Genomic DNA, 5229 nt, shown 5'->3' on the forward strand with positions numbered 1-5229 from the left:
AGACCTGCTGCAGACATCACCTGAGTGGGAAATTATACATCCTGCACACACATGCACAGAATTCATCTCTGACAATTTAATTGTTTAATGGTAGGACTAACAAGGAATCCTTTCTAAAGTAATGGCATATAAAGGCTTCCTAGTGAAGTTAATATTCCTGCTGCATTTGATGGGTGTTTCCCATTTGTGCAGTTCTGCCCGAACAGACTCCTGGTGTTTGATGAGGGGAGGCAGGAGGGGTGGTGGTGTCTGCATTCAGCAGCAGAATCTGGTGAGTGCCTTAGCCTGTGACTTTAGCCATTAAAGCAACAAATCTGAGGCCACGATGGGCACCAGAGCAATTGCTCATATCGTTGTAATATCTGGGCCTGCTGTGCAAGGATCTGGGCTTCCTGGACGGATGGCTGGGTGTTTTGAGTTCAGAGCCCTTGCCTGCACAGTTGTCTGTTTTCTCTTAGTTTGCTGGAACCAGGGTTTGGCAGCCATTTGTGCTGAGGTTTTAGGACTTCGGTTTGACCAGTCTTCTAGATAATGAAATGAATGATGTCTCAGATGCTAGGATTTGAATTCTCATCTGGAGCCACAGTCTCTTCTCATATTTCTTTATGGTTCAGCCTTTGCTTATATCTGCACTTTAATTGGATCCCTGGGTGGCCTGTCTGCTCCAGCCACGCACATAGCAATGGATGCTCTGTGGGAGAAGAACTGCCTCTTAAGAAATACGAAGTTCCCAGAGCAGACCCTCATTTGGTAGTTTCCATTCTTAAATCAATACATTTTACATGCATTACTCTGGTTACTTGGCTTCGGAAAAAAAAAAAAAAAAGTTTTGTTGCCTGTATCAGAGGGACCCAGTGGTGGTAGTGGAGATTGAGTTTGACCACAACAGAGAAGGCGGTTTGCTCTGGAGCGTGGTTTCCCGTTGGTTGTGGAACAGCTCCCATGCTGTCTGCTCCTCTCGCTGGAGCTCTATCTTTCAGTCTAGGAAAAGGCTTAGTAGGCAGAATTGAAAATGACAGACTATTTTTAACACAAGCTTTATATCCCACAGTTCTGGTTCTTACTTCTATTATCATTACTTATTCATAGACTTTTATTCCCAAATATCATTACCCTTTACAGTAATAGGATCAGCAAAGCAACCACTTAAAACAAAACAAACAAATGCAGGAATCCAAGTCCCCCTCACAGAAACATTTTTTCCCCCTCTTGCCAGTTCTCTGTCTCTCTCTGACTACCTGGGGGAAAAGGAGTACTTATCAGTCACTAAGAAGTTCTGCTGCTTCAAAAATACCAGCGGAACAGAGAGGCTTGGCAGTAGGTAATGATATGAAGGCGCTGACAGTCTAAGGAAATGGAAAGGTGGTAATGATATCTGAAAAAAAACAAGGGAAAGAAGGAGGAGTGGAGGAAGGTAGGAAGTGGAAAGAAAACTAAGAATACACTGTGAGTGTTGCTTCAATTCAGTGTCAAGAGGCAAACGCCCATCTAAAACAGATCTTATTTCGTCTACAGTGACTTTGAAGCAGGATTGTGTAATTATGCCCTATCTAGTAACAAGAGCTATGTGTCCTGAGGGCCTACTATATGCCAGATGCTTTTTAGAGGTTATTTGGTTTACACAACTTTTAGTAGCAGGCATGACTAGCTCCATTTTACGGTTAAGGGGACTGAGGCTTGGAAAGGCTACGTGGCTTGCCTGAAGTTGTATGCCTCCGTTGGGTAGACCTGGAACATCAACTCAGATCGTTTGGATTCAAATCCTATGCTCACAACCACTATAATTTTTTCGGACTGACTTCCACTGTGCCATAAGCCTGGCATATTATTTGGTCATTTGTCTCTCCACTTATGTATGTATGTGTGTATGAATACACCACGTTGTTCCAGAAATGATTTAAGATGGTGTAAATGCCTTGGAGCTATGCACATATCTAAGCAGCATGCACATGGTTAGGACAGTCTATGTATTTGTTAAATGAGTCAGGGAACATCAGTTGTCAAGAGTTTAGAATGTTTTCACTGTGGAGGCTTCTTCCTTTTTTATCTTTAAAAGAAGGCCAGCCAGGGGTGCCTGCGTGGCTCAGTTCTTAAATATCTGCCTTCAGCTCAGGCTGTGATCCCAGGGTCCTGGGATTGGGTCCCACATCCGGCTCTGGCTCAGCAAGAAGCTTGCTTCTCCCTCTCCCACTCCCCCTGCTTGTGCTTGTGTTCCCTCTCTTGCTGTGTCTCTCTCTGTCAAATAAAAAAATAAAACTTAAAAAAAAAAATTAGGCCAGCCAGAAATGCATCTGTGCAGGAAGGTTTGGATACAGGAACCAGGGTGGACTAACTAAACTTCCCAAATCTTTTCTAGACCTTTGCTTCTCTCTCGCCAGGCTTTATGGGAATTATTTCTCTTCAGTAATTAATTTCAGAAATGTGAAAAGTGAGTTGGCAGGAGGAAGAAAGGATAACTTTACCACAGAGGAACCTGGTAAACACTACTTCAGTTAGCTGTTCAAGGTCAACATCAACAGTAGTAAGTCATGTTGATGTACTCTTGATATACATTTGATCCAATGTATTGAAAATAGCACTTCACCTCTGTGATCATCCTCCCCCAAACCCATAACCTCCCAGTCTAATTGTGAGGAAAACATCAGAAAAATCCCAACTAAGTGACATTATAGAAAAGACCACCTCCCGTTATTCCTTAAAACTGTCAAGGAAAGTCTGAGAAATTGTCACATTCAAGAGGAGCCTAAGGAGACAGGGTGACTAAATGTAATGTGGTGTCCTGGAACAGAAAAAGGACATTGAGTGGAAACTAAGGAAATATTAATAAAGTATGGACTCTAGTTAATTATAATATATCAGAATTAGCTCATTAATATTAACAAATGTACTGAAGTATGATGTTCATAATAGGGGAAACTGAGTGTGGGAATATGAAAATTCTCTGTACTATTTTCTCAATTTTTCTGCAAATCTAAAACCAGCTCTAGGGGTGCCTGGGTGGCTCAGTCAGTTAAGCATCCCACTCTTGATCTTGGCTCAGGTCTTAATCTCAGGGTGATGCATTCAGGCCCTGGGGTGGGCTCTATGCTAGGCAAGGAGACTACTAAATAAGTAAAACAATACCTAAAAAAATCAATCAATCAATCAATCAATAAACTATTCTGAAAAATAAAGTCTTTAAAAATATTTAAACACACACACACACACGTGAATTGACCAAGACATTCGAGAGAACAAATAGCCTAACTAGAAGTAGAATCTATATCTCTCTCTTGAAAAGCTAACCTAGGGCCACCTGGGTGGCTCAGTGCGTTAAAGCCTCTGCCTTCAGCTCAGGTCATGATCCCAGAGTCCTGGCTCTCAGATCCCAAAGTTGGGCTCTCTGCTCAGTGGGGCGCCTGCTTTCCCCCTCTCTCTCTGCCTGCCTCTCTGCCTACTTGTGATCTCTATCTGTCAAATAAATTTAAAAAAATTATTTTTTAAAGAAAAGCTAACCTAACAATTGAGATGGAAAGCTTTTCTTTGAATTAATGCAATTTTGCTTCCTGTTGATCTCTGGATTTTTATTACCAGGTTTGGATATCAGAAGATAGGATGAAGCTGCTGAGGAAGAGTCTACTGAGTTTCTGATGATCTTGAGTAAATAAATGCCATTGCAACATACACTTGTGGAGCCTAATTAGTTCTAGGATGCATATACTTCAACTCATGTTCCCGACCTTCCAATGATGTCATCCTGTACCCAGTTCACTACTGAAATATTCCAAGGCCTTAGTTTAGTCCTTCAGAACCCAGCAAGGGTTCCTGAATCACTTTAAAAATTAATCAAATAATTATTTCAATTCAAATTTCTAATGCCACATCCTGTTTGACTTACTGTTTGTTGGAAGCTCCCAATGTCTCATATGTAGCCATACCAGTGGTGATCACCAATAGAAATCAGAGATATTTATATATCACATAGTTGCTGTAGATATCGCAAAATATCATTTACACTCATCACTACTTTGAAAATTATGGTAGTTATTAGATTTGCTACTGTATCTTTTTTTTTTAAGATTTTATTTATTTATTTGACAAAGAAAGAGATCACAAGTAGGCAGAGAGGAAGGCAGAGAGAGAGGTGGAAAGCCTGATGTGGGGCTTGATCCCAGGACCCTCAGACCATGACCTGAGCTGAAAGCAGAAGCTTAACCCACTGAGCCACCTAGGTGCCTCAGAAAAAAGACTTCCCTGACCGGGAATTGAACCTGGGCCATGGCAGTGAGAGTGCCAAAGCCTAACCACTAGACCACCAGGGAACATCACTACTGTATTTTGATATTTAATGCATTAATAAAGAAGTACATAGGTTACTGTAGCAAACATGTAAAAATATTTTGATAATTGTATTTTAATATAATTGGTTTCTTCTGTAATCCTATGGAGATTTAAAAATACAATTAAATACATTTTTTCTGAGAAGGGGTCCAAAAGCTTCTGCACATTCCCAAAGAGGCTCATGGCATAAAAAAAAAAGATTAAGAAGTTTGATGTAGTGGAAAGAACACTGAATTGAATCTTGAACTGTGTAATCTTCATAGAATCCCTTGACCTCTAGGTTCCACATTTTTCTCACTACTGTGCACCTTAAGACAAAACAAAAAAATCCTTGTGCATGGTGTAAGAGAACGGTCGAGTTTCATTCTTCTATACATAGCTGTCCAGTTTTCCCAGCACCATTTATTGAAGAGACTGTCTTTTTTTCCAATGGATATTTTTTCCTGCTTTGTCGAAGATTATTTGACCATAGAGTTGAGGGTCCATATCAGGGCTCTCTATTCTGTTCCACTGGTCTATGTGTCTGTTTTTGTGACAGTACCATGCCGTCTTGGTGATCACAGCTTTGTAATAAAGCTTGAAATAAGGCAACGAGATGCCCCCAGCTTTGTTTTTCTTTTTCAACCTTTCCTTAGCAATTTGGGGTCTTTTCTTGTTCCATACAAATTTTAGGATTGTTTGTTTCAGCACTTTGAAAAATGTTGGTGGAATTTTGATCAGGATGGCATTGAAAGTATAGATTGCTCTGAATAGTATAGATTTTTTTCCTAAAAAGATTTTATTTGACACAGAGAGAGAGATCACAAACAGGCAGAGAGGCAGACAGAGAAAGAGGAGTAAGGCAGGCTCCCTCCTGAGCAGAGAGACTGACATGGGGCTCAATCCCAAAACCCTGAGATCATGACCTGA

At 40.8% G+C, this 5229-nt stretch overlaps 1 non-coding gene across 1 annotated transcript; it reads right to left on the bottom strand.

Moving 5' to 3' along the window:
- Positions 1 to 4229: 4229 nt before the first annotated feature.
- Positions 4230 to 4301, bottom strand: TRNAE-CUC (transfer RNA glutamic acid (anticodon CUC)). Its single transcript has one exon. It is a non-coding gene; the product is annotated as a tRNA-Glu (tRNA).
- Positions 4302 to 5229: the final 928 nt, after the last annotated feature.

The sequence above is a fragment of the Mustela lutreola genome, chromosome 14 (assembly GCF_030435805.1).
Source record: "Mustela lutreola isolate mMusLut2 chromosome 14, mMusLut2.pri, whole genome shotgun sequence".
In the NCBI taxonomy this organism is placed as follows: domain Eukaryota; kingdom Metazoa; phylum Chordata; class Mammalia; order Carnivora; family Mustelidae; genus Mustela; species Mustela lutreola.